General features: G+C 44.0%; 1 protein-coding gene across 5 annotated transcripts in view; it reads left to right on the top strand.

The window, feature by feature from the left end:
- The window catches only part of PHACTR1 (phosphatase and actin regulator 1), a 513119-nt gene that overhangs the window by 140636 nt on the left and 353643 nt on the right, over positions 1–18840 (top strand). Inside the window, exon 1 of one of the 5 annotated variants that reach the window (XM_075314751.1) lies at positions 11295–11400. The exons of the other annotated variants lie outside the window; for them this stretch is intronic. The gene's annotated coding sequence lies outside the window, so the exon portion shown is untranslated. Of the gene's footprint in view, positions 1–11294; positions 11401–18840 lie in introns of those variants that run through there. 5 annotated transcript variants of the gene reach the window in all.

Below are 18840 nucleotides of genomic sequence, written 5' to 3'. Positions count from 1 at the left end.
CTTGGGCTCTTATATACAGTATTCTGGAATGCTGTATATAAGAGCTCAGTGGTGGTGGCCGCAGCTTATAGTCGCCAAATCTGGTGACATGCTCACTTTAAAGGAAATTGGTCAGCAGAATTTCACATCTCAGACTATATGTGTATGTGGTGCTTTTAAAAACAAGTCCACCAAATCTTTACATGCCCAGTCAATTCCTCCATTTCTGAGAAATTCGTAATTGAATTGTTATGCAAATGAGGCTGACATGCTATTGTAGATCTGAATCCTCTGTCATTCCAGCTCTATTCCCCGCCTAGTGTCACCTCCCCCTGCTTGACAGGTAGCCTCTCTGCTGTGTAACTTCAGGAAAGGGAGTCAGTCAAGCAGGAGGTGAAGGTGCTGCTGGGTGAAGAATAGAGCTGGAGTGACAGAGGTTCCAGATTTAAAATAACTCTTCAGCCTCATTTGTATATCAATTAAAACGCAGATTTCCCAGTAACAGACAAATGGACTAGCCATGTAAAGTTATTGCTAGACTTGGTCTTTGACAGAGCTACATGCACATATAAATAGTTTGGGGTGTGATTTCCTGCTGATGATTCCCTATATATCGACAGCATCGTCTGACAATCTAATGTGTATGGTGGGCTACCGGATTTTGTTCTTCGGGAAATAAGCTGCTGCTAAGGGAGTCTGGCAGTGGTTCTCTCAAAAATAATAAAAGATCACTCGGCAGAGCATTCCTTTGTATGGTGGACTCACAGCTTTTTTACTGCCAAGAGATCAGGTTTTGTTGCAGAAAAAAGCCGCAAAAATGCCCTGTGAGAACATAGCCTAAAGGCCGCTTAACACGCTGCGATATCGGTACCGATATCGCCAGCGTGCGTACCCGCCCCCATCAGTTGTGCGACACGGGAAAATCTCTGCCCATGTCGCACAACATCGCCCGGACCCGTCCCATGGACTTACCTTCCCTGCGACGTCGCTGTGACCGGCGAACCGCCTCCTTTCTAAGGGGGCGGTTCGTTTAGCGTCACAGCGACGTCACAATAGAAGCGGAGGGGCGGAGATGAGCGGGACGCTCACCTCCTTCCTTCCGCATCCCGCCCACCTCCTTCCTTCCGCATTGTGGCCGGGAGGCAGGTAAGGAGCGCGTCCTCGTTCCTGCTGTGTCACACAGAGCGATGTGTGCTGCTGCAGAAATGAGGAACAACTTCGTTACTGCTGCAGTAACGATATTTGAGAATGGACCCCCATGTCACTGATGAGCGATTTTGCACGTTTTTGCGACGATGCAAAATCGCTCATAGGTGTCACACGCAACAGCATCGCTAATGCGGCCGGATGTGCGTCACAAATTCCGTGACCCCAACGAGATCGCTGTAGCGATCTCGTAGCGTGTAAAGCCCGCTTTAGCCTTCTGTTAGGATAATGATTCAGCTGATATGAGCTAAACTTTCATGACAGTCGGGAATTGAAATCTATTATTCTGTCAGAAAGTTTTGACAGGTTTCTGTGACTTGATTAGACTAATGATTTACCGCTTATTATAGATGTTTTTTTTTCTAACATTTTTTTTTATCTATCTTTTTTATATGTATATAAAAAGAAAAATCTTCTACAAGTATATAAAGTGAAATTATTGAAAAAATAAAAAATAAAGGGTTAACCTGTTAAGAATTTTTAACCTAAAGAAGACCCACTACTGGTTTATAGTGCAGGCCGCCATTTTTTTTCTAAACATGTAACTATACCAATTTTTTGTTTTTGTATTATCTAAAAATAAAATCTTAAATTACACTTTCTCAAACTTCATGGGCAATTTGTATGCAGCATGCTTTAACCCCTTCACACACATCATGGTCACATAGGGGTTCCCCACCAATGACATATAGGTATTTCAGAGTATGGGAACTGTGCCCACACAATCGCCACCGGGAACTTGGCCTAAGTGATAGATGGCTTTTTAACCCCCTAAGTGCCGCAATCAATAACTATTGCAACATTTAGGAGCCTGGGAGAGGGAGTGCGCTACCTCTCCCATACAATTGGTTTACCTGCAATGTAATTGTGGGCTGCCAATTGTTGCCATCGAGGTCAAATAATTACTTCTGGGTTTGCTGGCTACAGTGGCCTGTAATGGCCTGTTAGACCATACCAGAAGCATGGTCTAAAAGACGTTCTGTTACAGTCATGCTACCGGTTGTAATGTATTGCAATGCATTTCGTTGCAATACAGTATATCAGTGATTAGAGTTATGAAAGTTCATGTCTCGTATAGGGACTAGGTAAAAAAGAGGGAAAAAAGCTGTAAAAATATTTTTTTTTAAAGAATCACAAAAGAATGAACACACATAAATATATTTAAGCTAAACAGAAATAATCAAGACAACTTCCAGAACAACCATATCTGTAAAACTGTCACACTAGTTGAGCTATTCAGTAAGCACCGTAAAAATTAAAAAATGTGGCAAAAAACAATATTTTTTCATCATATCGCCTCCAAAAAAGTGGAATAACGCACAATCCAAAAATGTTTTACAAATGGTATTGATGAAAAGAACATTTTGCCCCTTCAAAAACAAGCCTCAACTCAGCTCAGTCAGAGTAAAAATAAAAAAGCTATATCCTTTAGAATATAGAGATAAAAAACAATTCTTTTTTTCTATAAAATAGGTTTTAATGTGCAAAGTGCCAAAACATAAAAACTTATATACATGTAGTATCACTGTAATCGTACTTAGCTGAAAAATAAAGCCATTTTATCAACTTTACCACTTGGTGAACGGTGTAAAAAAAATTATTCCTGAATTGCTGTTTCATGTTCATTTTGTCTCTCAAAAATCAGAATAGAAAGCAGACAAAATGTTATGTGCTCAAAAATGTTACCATGTTACCAAGAAAAACGTCAACTCATCCTATAAAAACATAGCCCTCACATAACTCGACAGAGATCTAGAAAAAATGATAGCTCTCAAAATATGGTGATGCAAACAATTTTTTTTTTTTTAATAAAAGCGTTCTTTTAGTGTGTGATGGTAGCCAAACATAAAAAACTTTAAATTTAATAACGCTGTAATCACACCAACACCAAGAATAAAGCCATCTAATCACTTATACCCCATAGTGAACAGCATAAAAAACAAATTCTTGACCTGCTGTTTCTTTGTCCATTCTTCTTCTCAAAGATCGCAGTAAGGCTCGGCTCACATTTATCCTGCCCTCTACTCTGAGTACTTACATAAGAGTTTCCATGTAAGTCTCTGAAATACTTAATTCAGACAACGCACTTGACGAAACATACACTATGAGTCAGATGCAGCCACCTTGGACTCAGCCTGTCCTATGATCTGGTAGTGTCCGTCTTTTCAGTAGTACATAAAAGCTGTTGACGCAGTTTTGTGCACTTCGGAAAAGACACACTGCTGAACAGAGACCAGATGGATTGCAGAATAATGTTGCTACCACATTATAGTGAATGGATGCCTCGGGGGTGTCATCTGAATCATGTCATTCAGAGATTTAGCGCTTGCTCACACAAGCATATAACATGGCTGAGTGCTATCCAATGTTTTATCAGATAGCACTCAGACCAGTGTTATACTATTGGGTAGTGCAGATCTGCAATTATTTTCTAATGCCATTTCGGCACAAGAAAACAATTGCAGCATGCTGCAAATGGCTCTGATATTCAAATCACATGCACGCATACAAATCTATAGGTGTGTGTGAAACATTGGACTGCACTGGGATGTTATCTGAGTGCAGTCCAATTACTGTGGACACAGACAATGGAGAAGATGGAGAAATTAAGTTACCTGTCTTCTCCACACCAGTGCTCCAATTGTCTCATGCAACGGATCACACAAAGGTGACTTTCGGATCAAACTCTGGCAGGGTTTGTGCCAAGTAATATGAACATAATCGGCCCAATCCTCTTGCATCATAGAATCTAAGGTCATGTGAGCTCAGCTTTAGATGTAAACCCAGATGTAAGTGCTCAGTGTAAAGCACAGGCTAAATGTGATCCAAAATTTTATGAAAAATTTTCCTAATAACATTTCAACTCAATACACAAAAAAGAACCAAATTCCCCTTCAGGTCTGTAATCTGTCAATGGAAATATAGATTTTTTTTTTTAATATTACTCGTAACACAAAAGACTATGAAAAAGTGCTATGGCTCCTCAACAATAGAAAACCAGCAAAATCTGTGCTCCCAAATCCAAATACCCCCTCCTTTTGAGCCCTGCAGTGTGCCTAATCCACATTTAGCATTCACATTTAGCATTAGTGTAGTTAGGAGGAGTGCCCGTTTAATATACGGGATGCATGTCAACAGAAACACGAGCTGGACACAATGTAATGGGCACAATTTAATGGGCACTACAATGCTAGATTTGCAATTTTCACTCAGCAACATCCATTGCTGCTTGTTTCTGGAAAACACCCATGGAGTTGAAATCATCAATATTCCTGTAGATAAATTCCCAGAGGGGTGTAAATTCCAAAATGGGGTGACTTGCGGGAAGTCTGCTCTTCCAGCACTTCGGGGTTTAGTGTATGGAATCTGAAAACTATTCTAGGAAAATCTGTGCTCCAAGAGTCAAATAACGCTCCTTCCCTCCCGAGCCCTGCATGGGACTAAGCTGTACTGTACAGCCGCATGTGGGGTATTGACATATTCAGCAGAAATTGTGACAAATTTTGGTGCCATCTTTACTAATTTCCCCTTGCGAAAATGTAAAATATGTGGTTAAAACAAGATTTTTGTGGTAAAAATGGTTTACTGGTATCTCAGGGGCTCTGCCAATATGACATGGCACACCAAACCATTCCAGCAAACTCTGCATTCCAATATGGCACTTCTTCCCTTCCTAGGGGTATCATATGGGGTATCGGTCTACTCCGAAGAAATTGCACAACAAATTGTATAGCCCGTGTGGTGTGCTACACCAGAAATCTTACTCCAGTCAAAGCCTAAATGTGGTGTCACGCCTATGTCACCCCGCATCCCTGCCCAGTTCAATAGAGGAAGGAAAAACTGGCTTGAAAAATGGAAAAGTCACAAAATGTTGGCACTATGTCAAGTTGCATCAAACGTTTGCAACTTTTCACAGCATTTGTATCAGAATTCTAGTGTTAAAGCTTTGATGAATCAGGAGTTATGTGTACGCACACCCATTGGGTGTCTAAAATATAATTCTGCCTTAAAATATGGAAAAAAATATTGATACTGGTGGAATTAGTGATATATTTAATAGTTTTCTATCTCCAGTTGTGTTAAGTGCAGACCGGCAATGTGATTACCATAGATCCCATTTTGGAAATGAGTCTCTCGGCTTGTTGTGGTTACAGAACTCGTATATTCTATTGCTGATTTCTTAAAAACTGTGAATGATTAAGTGGGTATTTTAAGGTAAGTGGTGATGCCTTAGCTGCAGATGTGGTACAATTAAATTGATGAGTGCGGTTTGTGGTTACTGATGATGCCACCTGATGTGACATGCAACATTTACTTAATGGTCATGGGTAATTTTTACTAAGAAAAACATGGATATTTTTTCAGTGCATTTTCATTAATTGACAGTTTCCAAATGTCATTAATTTTCTAAACAGACTTTTCAGAGTCAGTTAAAGAAGTGGTACACTCATATTTATTATTTGCTAGATCGATATTAGGTTGAGAAACTGTTTCTCTCAAATACCTTATGTTGGCAATAGTGCCTGTGAATGTCATTATTGCAGTCCGCTGTTCCCCATCGCCTGACCCCCAGACTCCGTGACCTTGGGGATCCAGTGATGTCACGTCAACTTCCTGATCACGTGACATCACTGTGGCCGGCCCCAGTCTTCGTTAGTCACTGGGCTGTGGGCAGTGTTTCACCGCTCGTCACAGCCCAACGTCTCCTGCTTGCAGCGATCTGCTGTGAGGGAGGAGGGAGCTGGGAGCTGATGGGCTGTCATGCTGGGCTGTCTGTGCGGTGAAACACCGCCCACAGCCCAGTCACTCACGGAGACTGCGACGGGCCACGGTGATGTCAGGTCAGCAGGAAGTTGACATGACATCACCATCACCGGATCCCCGAGGTCACGGAGCCCGGGGGTCTGGTGATGGGGAACAGCGGTCCGCAATAGTGTGGCGCCCTGGACAAGCCAGGGGCCACAGAGAACAACACCTACACACCCCACACTCCTGGTCAGGCACACCAAAGTCAGACGAAAACCTTTGTTGCCTCCCTCCAGGGGCTGATGTTCACACCAGGGTGGTGGGCCAGGCGGTTGGCCCCGCCCACCGAGGAGTTCACAGTCCTGGCGGCGGGAAAAGTAGGGCAGATTAGTTTGGAAGTGGAAGTGAGAGGAGTAAAGTGGCAATTAAGCAGCCTGAAGTTGATCCGGGTGTGTGGCCCGGACAGATCAGCAAGGTTGGCAGACGGTGGGGACCATCTGCAGGAGTGGCCTATCGGAGTTTACCGTAAAGACCGTGGACGGGCGGTGGCCCGGCGGTACCGGACCGGTACACAAAGAGAAGCCAGCACCATCCGGCAGGGGCTTACGGACCCCGGCAAGGCTAGGAGTCGCCGTGAATTTGCCAAATTCGTTAGTGAAGGGAACCTCCTGGGTTTCCCAGCAGTCAAGTCCCGATAGAAGGCAACAGTCCAACCAAGAGAGGGAAACACAGCCACCGCCAAGGCTACCGTTCCCAGGGCCAGAGCCTGTGGGCAAAAGGGGCTCCTCCGGCCCACATCCAAGCCGGGGAGCGGGTTTACCGGTGGGAACCCATTGGAACCGTTACACTACAAAGGTGCAGGGAAAGGCAGTTACCATCAACCTGCCGGGAGAAACAACACCGCAGCTGTCTGTGGGACCCGTCCATCCAGCCGTGTGTTTTACCGAGAACTGTGTCCTCATCATTGGCTGAGTGAGTACCACCGTGCCGTGCGGCACAGTGCTGCCCCCGCGACCCTGCACCTCACCAGGCCCCGTAACCCGCCTGCCATCCATCCCTACCCCATCACCGGGCCCCGGGACAACCAACCCCCTACCCACGGAGGGGAGAACTAACATCCAGGCTGCTCCCAGTCATCGCTCCCGGGATCCCCGTCCAGAGCAGCGGTGGTGTCACCAATATCACCACGATCGTGGGTGGCGTCACGGACAATAACCAAATCCCCACAATCCAATCCCCACCCTTTTCACTCACGGGCGAGGAGCACCGCTCGAGTCCCCGGGATCCGGCCCACCTCTCAAGCCACCACCGAGCAGCAGCAGCCGCAGCAGCCGCGGCCGGACCCGAGCAGTGGGAGAGCGCAGCGTCCCCTCCTCCGCCCGCGACAATAGCGCTACTCACAGGCACTATTGCCAACATAAGGTATTTGAGAAAAACATTGTCAACATAATATCGATCTAGCAAATAATAAATATGAGTGAACCACCCCTTTAAATCTCTTGTTTTAGTCTTATTTTTTTCTGAGGAAAATAGGACAGCTAATAATTCTCCACAACTTGATAAAGGGAGATAATATCCTGACACTACATCCCCTCCCTCATTACACAATTACACATCACCTGGTAGACTTTATCCAATAAGCATTGAATTTTATAAAGCTTAGAGATGGGGAAATCTGCATAAAAATGATATGATCAAAATACTCACTTGCCCAGTAATTGTGCACACAGTGTATTGCCCCACAGAGGCGCCATGGCGCTAAAGGGGCTGAGTGCGCCATACAAACTCATGTCTAGCTATGTACAGTTAGGTCCAGAAATATTTGGACAGTGACACAAGTTTTGTTATTTTAGCTGTTTACAAAAACATGTTCAGAAATACAATTATATATATAATATGGGCTGAAAGTGCACACTCCCAGCTGCAATATGAGAGTTTTCACATCCAAATCGGAGAAAGGGTTTAGGAATTATAGCTCTGTAATGCATAGCCTCCTCTTTTTAAAGGGACCAAAAGTAATTGGACAAGGGACTCTAAGGGCTGCAATTAACTCTGAAGGCATCTCCCTCGTTAACCTGTAATTAATGAAGTAGTTAAAAGGTCTGGGGTTGATTACAGGTGTGTGGTTTTGCATTTGGAAGCTGTTGCTGTGACCAGACAACATGCGGTCTAAGGAACTCTCAATTGAGGTGAAGCAGAACATCCTGAGGCTGAAAAAAAAGAAAAAATCCATCAGAGAGATAGCAGACATGCTTGGAGTAGCAAAATCAACAGTCGGGTACATTCTGAGAAAAAAGGAATTGACTGGTGAGCTTGGGAACTCAAAAAGGCCTGGGCGTCCACGGATGACAACAGTGGTGGATGATCGCCGCATACTTTCTTTGGTGAAGAAGAACCCGTTCACAACATCAACTGAAGTCCAGAACACTCTCAGTGAAGTAGGTGTATCTGTCTCTAAGTCAACAGTAAAGAGAAGACTCCATGAAAGTAAATACAAAGGGTTCACATCTAGATGCAAACCATTCATCAATTCCAAAAATAGACAGGCCAGAGTTAAATTTGCTGAAAAACACCTCATGAAGCCAGCTCAGTTCTGGAAAAGTATTCTATGGACAGATGAGACAAAGATCAACCTGTACCAGAATGATGGGAAGAAAAAAGTTTGGAGAAGAAAGGGAACGGCACATGATCCAAGGCACACCACATCCTCTGTAAAACATGGTGGAGGCAACGTGATGGCATGGGCATGCATGGCTTTCAATGGCACTGGGTCACTTGTGTTTATTGATGACATAACAGCAGACAATAGTAGCCGGATGAATTCTGAAGTGTACCGGGATATACTTTCAGCCCAGATTCAGCCAAATGCCGCAAAGTTGATCGGACGGCGCTTCATAGTACAGATGGACAATGACCCCAAGCATACAGCCAAAGCTACCCAGGAGTTCATGAGTGCAAAAAAGTGGAACATTCTGCAATGGCCAAGTCAATCACCAGATCTTAACCCAATTGAGCATGCATTTCACTTGCTCAAATCCAGACTTAAGACGGAAAGACCCACAAACAAGCAAGACCTGAAGGCTGCGGCTGTAAAGGCCTGGCAAAGCATTAAGAAGGAGGAAACCCAGCGTTTGGTGATGTCCATGGGTTCCAGACTTAAGGCAATGATTGCCTCCAAAGGATTCGCAACAAAATATTGAAAATACAAATATTTTGTTTGGGTTTGGTTTATTTGTCCAATTACTTTTGACCTCCTAAAATGTGGAGTGTTTGTAAAGAAATGTGTACAATTCCTACAATTTCTATCAGATATTTTTGTTCAAACCTTCAAATTAAACGTTAGAATCTGCACTTGAATTCTGTTGTAGAGGTTTCATTTCAAATCCAATGTGGTGGCATGCAGAGCCCAACTCGCGAAAATTGTGTCACTGTCCAAATATTTCTGGACCTAACTGTATGATAGTGTAATCGACAGCTATCAGGTAACTAATTTGGTGTGTGTAATGTGATACACCACCTCGATAGATGTCCCTTCTAATCATTCTAGTAACCTACGGTAGTAAGTTAGCACGTCATGTTTCTAAATAGTAAATACATTACTTGAAAATACTCTCACCTCATGTGAGCATAAAAATCTTGCAGGAATAATAATTTTTTCCTATGAGATTTTGAGGTGATGGTCAAAGTTTTAAAGAGGACCTGTCACTCGCTTAAAAAAAATTAAACTAAAAACCTTGTAACAAAAAATCCCTGAGTTCATCTAATTCTGCCACTTTTTTCCTTTTAGCGCTGCTTCACTCTGTTGCAGAGATATTCACAATTATTGCTTTTGAGCCCCGGTCCATGGTGTATTAGTACTCTCTGACTATGGACAGGAACTGAGCGAATTTACTGAGCTTTTGGGTTCCCCAGTGGGGAGTTTGACACACAGCTGACATATTGCTATCACACACGTGACTAACAGGTTAAACCTCATATCAAAAACCCCCTTTAGGTGTCACTACACACAGGGTACTCAGGAGTCACAATACAATGGAAGTCCCTGACTTGGCGCTAAGGAAAGGGGAGTGGAGTTACCACCTGCACTCACCTGCGGCTGAACTCTGCATTCCCTGACGTCCCTATACAGTTTTTTTTCACCCCATCGTCGACTACATTCCTAAGTCGTTGTTTGCCCTAAACTCACCCTGGCTAGTGAGCTGGCCAACGAGATCACTAGTCTTGCCTCTACAATACAGAAACACAAGGGTAGAAAAACAGACAGGGGAAATAGACATGAAAAGGGAAAACACTCCAGTCAGCTGCAGTGCAAACACCGCCGCTGCACACAACACAAAAAACTTCTTCCAGAGCAGGTTCCTTCCAAAGTGGGCCACACAGAAATGAGAATTCAGTTTCTATCACAGGCATCAGCTGATCAGGCGCATGACCTTAAATAGTGAAGGGGAGTGAGCTTAAAGAGCCTCACCTGAGATTGAAAATTACAGCCAGCAGCCAGGCAGGAAAGTCCTTACAGCACTACTTGGAAAAAGATTTTATTTAAGTAATGGCAGTGGATCTGCCAGAAGCAAAGCACTGTGACCTTCTGATACCAGACTCGCCTGAGGTCTCCCGCAGGCGGAATACACTCATGAAAATTACCAGCCCGACTATTCATAAGCAAAAGCCTGGAATCGCTGAAGGTCAGGAAATTTGTGCAGCTCCATTCCACGGCCACAGACTACTGACCTGGACCAAGCGTTCTTCTTAATCTTGTTTTTGAGTGATATGTAGTGCACCTGGGCATTTTTTTTGAAGGTGTGCATTTTTACTCCTCCTGGACACTGTCAATAACAGCTCAGCAGTTGATCTAACAATCTCGTAGTCTCAGACATTGCCAACCTTTGAAATAATCTGGGAGGGAGGAATAAAAGTACACACCCCCCAAGAAGATCTCTGAAGAAACGCCCAGTTTCACTACAGTGAGAGATTTCACATAACGCTCTCCATAAGGAAACAAAAAGGTGAATATCTCTGCATTAGAGTGTCATAGCGCAAAACGGAAAAAAGATGTAGAATCAGGGGAGCTCAGAGATTTTTACAAGGTATGTAACGCAATGTTTTGAGCAAGTCACAGGTTTTCTTTAAAGCTAACATGATGATAAAATAATATATTTTCAAACATATATACTGCTATTAATTTGTAAATCATGCAACTAAAAGCTACATCCATTACTTGATGAAATCGCTCTCAAGTCATGTCTCTGTGAATGCACAGCAGCCAGTACCTTTGCCTTAGTGTAGACTAAATGAAGGCAGTGACAGGCAGCCAGGAGTGTGCTGCAGATCTGCAGGGATTGCAGAAAGATCACAGCATTGATCAGAGACGCCTTACCACGTTTTCTGCTCTTCACTCCGGATTCCACTTTATACTGGTCTAGGGGACTATTTACCAGTTATGAGTGGAGACCTGTTGGGAAATCATCTCAGGTAAATACTTAGTTTCATTCCATTAAGCTTAGAAATTGGAAGCTATGTCCCTTGTTTTGCAAGACCAGTATTATGCCATAGACTGATGGACTACCGGATAGCATGGCATAGTTGTATACTGGCATGTGACAAATATGCATAAATTAAAGGGTTTTTTTGTGACAATTGTAACATTTGCTATACTTGGAAACTAATCAGCTTTATGATTAATCTGTGACAGACAGGCTGATTTTCTATTCTTACAGTAATGGTTAAAAATACCCAATGCTTCAGCGCTGTGCGTCATAGCTGTGCGAGAATGAATGCCTTTCTTTACACATTAGCAAGGAACTGCCAATCAGCTTTGCACATTCCAAGCCGATTCTTGCATTATTGTGCCCGAAATACACTTGACGGAGCTTTCAGTGCTGACATCATATTAGTGGGTCATCACAATGAGGGGCTGTACACCATGTCAGAATTACAAGGGGTGTAGAAGAAAGTCTGTACTTACTCCCACTCTGTATGCCTGATTTGTACCATAGTGACATATTATTACCCACATGATTCATTGGGGTAAGCAATGTCAAGTTCTTACGCGATAGACGGACTTAGATATATACTTATCACAATTGAGAATAGTTGCCTATTAGTATTTGGACTGACCGAAACTCGGGCCAGCGCTCACGTCTTGATGTGATGTGTGTTTACGCTAAATGCATCCTTAGAGACTAACCATTTATTTTTTAGGAGTTAAGTTTGGCGCCAGTTTTGTAACAATGGGAAGAAATGAGCTGAGCTTTGCAGGGCATAATTAAGGAAAACAATGTATTCCATTGTTTAGCCAGGCAGGCAAAAAGACTTATTCTGCACTATAAATAGAGGAATGGCTCAATCTGGCGGCATGTTAATATCGGAAATGTGCCTGTTCCTGATGTACACGGTAGCAGTGTGCCTGCATTGCAGTAGGCAGTCCTCTAATGCACACAGCTAGGGCGGCTGAAGGAGTGAGGCTCTGGCTCTTCAGCTGGGACATAAATTACGTGTCATGAATTAGCTTTGAAAGCCATTGTTCACATTCTGATGAATTATTCATTTCGGTTAATTAGTCTCAGTGTCGACTACAAATAAAATACATTACAGACTCTGGGACTTGATAAAACTAATAGTATTAAACATGTTTACTAATCACTTAGGCGGGTAAACAGAAGTTTGGAAATGAAGGTTTACTAAGAAAGAACCCACAATCATACATTTTAATAAGGCCATAGAATAGAAATGTAAAAAAAATCCTTCTGGATTATGCTTTGATTGCATGAGCAATGTTTTTTTTGTTGGTCGTGTTGCTTAAAAAATGACTATCAATTAAAAATGTAAGGTAAAAAAAATCACAACATTCTATATATACAGCTACGGGGAAGACTATTGTCCTTATGGAGACCTGACAAATAAGTCTGACTTATAGCTGCAATGCCCCTCTGGGAATGATTCAAATTGTCCCTCCAGTGAAGAAGGAGACAAACTCTAGAGCTACCTATTGGAAGTAGCAATCCTAAAAGTCAAAAGTTCTTTTTTAACAAGCCTTTTCATAAGACTAAGGACGGCGTCACGCGCACCGATTTATCGTGCGATCGCACGAGCGATCGCACCCGACCCTGTCGTTTGTGCGTCACGGGTAATTTGTTGCCCGTGTCGCACAAAGTCGTTTAACACCGTCACACATACTTACCTCCCAAACGACCTCGCTGTGGGTGGCGAACATCCTCTTCCTGAAGGGGGAGGGACGTTCAGCGTCACAGTGACGTCTCACAGCGGCCACCCAATAGAAGCGGAGGGGCGGAGATGAGCGGGACGTAACATCCCTCCCACCTCCTTCCTTCCGCATTGCCGCAGGGATGCAGTTAATCTGTGTTCATCGTTCCCGGGGTGTCACACGGAGCGATGTGTGCTGCCTCGGGAACGATGAACAACTGGCGCAGAGAAGGTGGGACGATATTATGAAAATGAACGACGTGTCAACGAGCAACAATAAGGTGAATATTTTTGCTCGTTCACAGTCGTTCGGAGGTGTCACACGGTACGATATCTCTAACAATGTAGGATGTGCGTCACGGAATCCGTGACCCCAACGACATATCACCCGATATATCGTACCGTATGACGCCGCCTTTAGGATTTATACCAGATCAGAATCCCAATTTGCAGATATGGTGTTTCGGGGTGATTACCCCTCGTCAGTGCAAAGTGTGGATATCTGATCTGGCTTATGAGATGCTACGTGGGATTTTGATCTGGTATAAATCCAAAAGCGGGCTTTACACGCAACAACATCGCTAACGAGATTTGTGACACACGAAATTCGTGACACACATCCGGCCTTGTTAGCGACGTCGTTGCGTGTAACACATACGAGCGATTGCTAACGATTTAAAATACTCACCAAATCGCTGATCGTTGACACGTCGTCCATTTCCCAAATATCGTTCCTTGTTCTGAACGCAGGGTGTTCGTCGTTCCTGAGGCAGCACACATCGCTACGTGTAACACCCCAGGAACAACGAACAACACCATACCTTCGTCCTCCGGCAACGAGGTGGGCGTGACTTTCATGCGGCTGCTCTCCACCTTTCCGCTTCAATTGGACACCTGCCATGTGACGTTGCTGTGGTGCCGCACGAACCGCCCCCTTAGAAAGGAGGCTGTTCGCCGGCCACATCGACATCGTTAGGAAGGTAAGTATGTGTGACGGGTAGCAGCAAGTTTTCCTCCATGGGCAACAATTTGGCCGTGACGCACAAACGACGGGGGCGGATGCGAACGCTAGCGATGTCGCAACATGTAAAGCACCCTTTAGTCTTATGAAAAGGCTTGTTTAAAAAGTCACTCTTGACTTTTAGGATTGCTACTTCCAATAGATGGCGCTAGAGTTTGTCTCCTTCCTCACTGGAGGGACAATTTATAAATAGATCTCGGTCACTGTACATATTAAAGGGAACCTGCAGGTGCAATATGCACCCAGAACCATGGGCAGTTCTGGGTGGATATTGCTAATCCCTGCCTAACCGTCCCTGTATACACTAGCATAGATAAAGAGATCTTTAGAAAAGGTATTTCTAAAGATCCATTATAATATGCTAATGAGCGCAAGGGCTAGCTGCAAGGGTGTTATTTTCCCTGACTAGTCCAGCCTCTCAGCATGTTAGCAAGCTCCTGTGGGCGTGGTAACATGCTATTCAATGCCTAGCGTCATCGGTATGGACACGAGTACCTGTCCATTGTTACCGCTTCAGAACGCTGGGTTTAGGCTCAGTGCGTTAGATCGGAAGTCTCGGCACTTCCGGTCATGCGCGCTAGACCTTTCTGATGCTAGGATGTGTACAACCGGCTTCATAATGCGCATAACCGGAAATGCTGGTTCTTATGATCATGCGCACTGACCCTAAACCCGGCGTTCTGAAGCGTTGACAATGCACAGGTACCCATGTCCATGCCGATGACGCTAGGAATTGAATAGCATGTTAGCCAGTGTCTGAGGCGGTGACAACGGAGAGGTACACGTGTCAGTCTAATGACGCTGGGCAATGTATAGCATGTTACCATGCCCACAGGGGAGAGAGGGAGGGGGAGAGAGAGACTGATCACGTGAGGCTGGTTTCTGGGCATGCTCAGTAGAGCAAGCAGGCTCCTGTCTATCAGCATGCCAGCGTTCACATGCGTTTGCGTGCAGTATAGTCAGGATCCAGCAATTTGCAGTATTTGGACGCCGCTCAAAAATGCTACAAGTAGCATTTTTGAAAAAAGTTAAAAAACTGCAACTCGCTGGATCCTCACTATAACGCACGCAAACGCAGGTGAACGCATGTGAACGCATGTTGACGTGAGTCCATTGCAAATGCAATGAAATGAAAACGCATTTGCACTGGATCCGTTTTTGTGTTAAAAAAACGTTCATGACGCATGTTAAAAAAATGAAGTGTGAAAGCAGCCTTGCTGCTTACTTTTGGCATTTTAGGTGTGTATGATAATGTCACAATAATGCTGCCCTTATGTACAAAGATCTAGTCTCGTTAGCCCAGTAGGACATGATCCACAACTCTTCTCTGTTGGCATCTTCATGAGGATCACTCCTGACTAACAAGTCTAGGTTTACGTGAAAGGAAAAATGGGTCATATCTGAGGAACAGAGAGGCACAGAAAGAAAAAAAGAACTTGGTACAGTCCAAGAAAATTTGGGGCTATTTTCAAACAATTGTAAACAATGATAGGATTATACTCAGTGCACATTGACGCTGTGGTTCCAACCCATCAGAGCTCTGTAGTGTTGTTCTCTAAACTATCCACTGTAAATAAAATGGAAACCTAATAGACTCCATTTATAAGATAGGGCATGCTAAATGAATCTGCAATAAATTACAGGGAACTTTTAATGATGACGCCAGTATGAGCAAAGCATTACTTAGAGCTTCGGCAGGACCAGAAGCTTGAAACTCTGGAATTATGAGCAATCTAGAAAGCTATTACTACAATCTGCAGAGTAAAAATAGATTATATTACCAGATGGTACTTCCTGATCGAAAAAACATGATTTCTGTAAAATTATACACTGTTGACAGTTTTAAATTAGCATTTGTATTACTGCAGATTGATTCTTAAAAATACAGCATGGGTGTCAATGGAGAGCGTTCTATGCGCATTACAATGTGACCCGTAGTATGAAGTTGTTAATGAGAGCAGAAACTAAATAAAGCATGAATAAAGAAAGACCTCCTGCTGCCCACTGCCTGCCGGCAACCATGTGAAAATCAGTAGGCAGCAGTAAAACAGATATGTAGTCTATGAGAACTCATTCATTAATTATATGTAATTGAGATAAATTCATAGATACAATGCGCAGACAAGCACCAAGGCATACCACTGCAAAGAGGACGATGGAGGCCCACCAGTGATTCCACTTCTAAATGAAGAATATGCAAGTCAACAAGATATTTTTCAAGAATCACTATGCCTCTAGTTTAGGCTAAACTGTTGGACTGCCAGATCATCAGTGTGCCATAGGATCCCCAGGGTCTGTCATAATAATGAGCTAAAGATGCAGTAAAGCAATGGTCCCCAACCTTTCTGACTATGAGAGCCACATTTTTCATTGAGAGTCGCGAAGCACATCCAACTCTGAGAGATGGTCGCGAACCATATTTAGCTCCCGCCCTCATAGATGTAACACCCAGAGCCCCCATTACTGGTATAATGACAGCCAAAGCATTTCCACAGAAGTCACCACACCAAAATAGCATATTAAGATCTAGAGATTCCTACTTCCATTCAGATCTGCTTTTGTATTACCCACAAATGTCATCATCAGGAGAGATGCTCTTCATAGCTTTTTGCAAGACTTGGTGCAAATGGATCTAGCTGGCAGACAGCTGCGGGCGACACATTGTGGGCCCGTGAGCCAAATGTTGCTCCCGAGCAACAGGTTGGGGCCCCTGCAATAGAGAATATCCCTATTTGACTCTGAATTTTAAGCACTTCACTTGCCATTAGCATCTATTTCTTGAGTTTGATGACACATTACCTATTCCATCCTATTGATTAATAGTCTTATATTTGATATGTTTTATATAGATGCCCAGTACAGCTCTTCAAATAATTTCCTATGCAGACCCTGGCTACTTTAACAAGGAATGCTTGTTCATCAGGTGAAATGACTTTTAAGTTTGGTTAAATTTCATCATTCTCAACATGTAAGCTGATCCATGGTCATTTAATCTGTTTGAAGAGGTTGACTACACATTCATGCGCACAATATTATACGATCATTTTGTGCTCATGGAATATCATTGTTCTGGAGAGTACATGTCCTGTTTACACAAGACAAATGATATATTGCAAAAAAAGATGATTTTAGAGCAAACTTTAAAATAATGATACCCAATGAGGGAGCATTTTGTAGGCTGATAATCGAGAATGAGCATTCAGTGTAACTTCTCCCTCTAGCAAAATTAAACTATTTTAATTTTAAAAGTGGTCCCCAATTTTCCATACCATGAGAGCCACATTCCGGTCTGAGAGTGTTGTGAACCTCATTTTGAGCCCTCCCCTGAGTAGAGACATACAGCTCCCGCCTAGCCACATTAGTGACATCATGATCAGTATGTTGACTGCCAAACAAAGAGGATGTATACTTGCATCCAATAGTTCCCAATTTACCTTCACTGGGTATTCTCGCATCAAGCACTCCCACCATCACTCCCACTAATTGAGCTCCTCTATCTGGCAGTATCATCCTTTCTCCAGATTAGAATTACATACGGTAATTTATCTCTCCAACCCCAAGGCCAGTATGTATATACATATCCAGATCTGTTCTTCTGCCAGCCCTACTCACAAAGTCACCATTAGAGTTGAGCGCGGTTCGTGGTTCGTGGTTCTCCAGTTCGCGGCTCGAGTGATTTTTGGGCTGTTCGAGATCGAACTAGAACTCGAGCTTTTTGCTAAAAGCTCGATAGTTCTAGATACGTTCGAGAACGGTTCTAGCAGCAAAAAGCAGGGCTTTTTACAGCTACAGTGAGCAGGAGCCATCGCTGGCAGCCTGCCACAAGCTGGTAACCAAGATAAACATCGGGTATCCAAGCAAAGCGCTTTGGTTAGTAACCCGATGTTTATCTTAGTTACGTGCAGGAAGCCCACACTTTCCCGCTCAGCTCGCTCCACCCCCTCCTGCCCGCGGCATGTACACATACATACACATACACAAACACACACACACACACATCCACCCCCCCCCCCGCCCACCCCCCCCCCGCCCGCCCGCTCGCTCGCTCGCTCGGCTTACCTGCGGTGATGAAGTCCCGCCATCCCGACCTCAGCGCTGTCACTGTCCTCCATGGCCGCCGCTTGTCACATCACCTATCGCTTCCGACCCGAGACTGACACTGGCGGTGACGTCACGGACCTCTCGCGATACTTGATGTGAAGGCGCCGGTCATTGACCTCAGTGACAGGGGCTGTCAGTGTGCTGGAGATCAGCGCAGGTAATGTACCTCGCTGACAGCAGCACTTGTCATCCCCTGCAGTGACCTGGGCTGACCCATTGATGTTAGCTCAGGTCACTGCACTGCTCTCCCAGCCAATGGGGAACATCCTGCTCTTCATTGACTGGGACAGTGTGCATCGTCATGGCAACCCCTTGGATTTCACCAGACCTGGATTTGTTTTTCAATCTAATAAATTGGTTAAAGAGGGAATGTTTTGGGGAGTGTTTTTTCAAATAAAAATGTGTTTGTCGTGTATTTTTTTTTTATTACTGACTGGGTTGGTGATGTCGGGTATCTGATAGACGCCTGACCTCACCAACCCCAGGGCTTGATGCCAGGTGACATTACACATCTGGTATTAACCCCAAATATTACCCCGTTTGCCACCGCACCAGGGCGCGGGATGAGCTGGGGCGAAGCACCAGGA

This window comes from Anomaloglossus baeobatrachus, chromosome 6 (genome assembly GCF_048569485.1).
Source record: "Anomaloglossus baeobatrachus isolate aAnoBae1 chromosome 6, aAnoBae1.hap1, whole genome shotgun sequence".
Taxonomy (NCBI): Eukaryota; Metazoa; Chordata; class Amphibia; order Anura; family Aromobatidae; genus Anomaloglossus; species Anomaloglossus baeobatrachus.
This window is presented reverse-complemented; position numbering and strand designations above follow the sequence as displayed.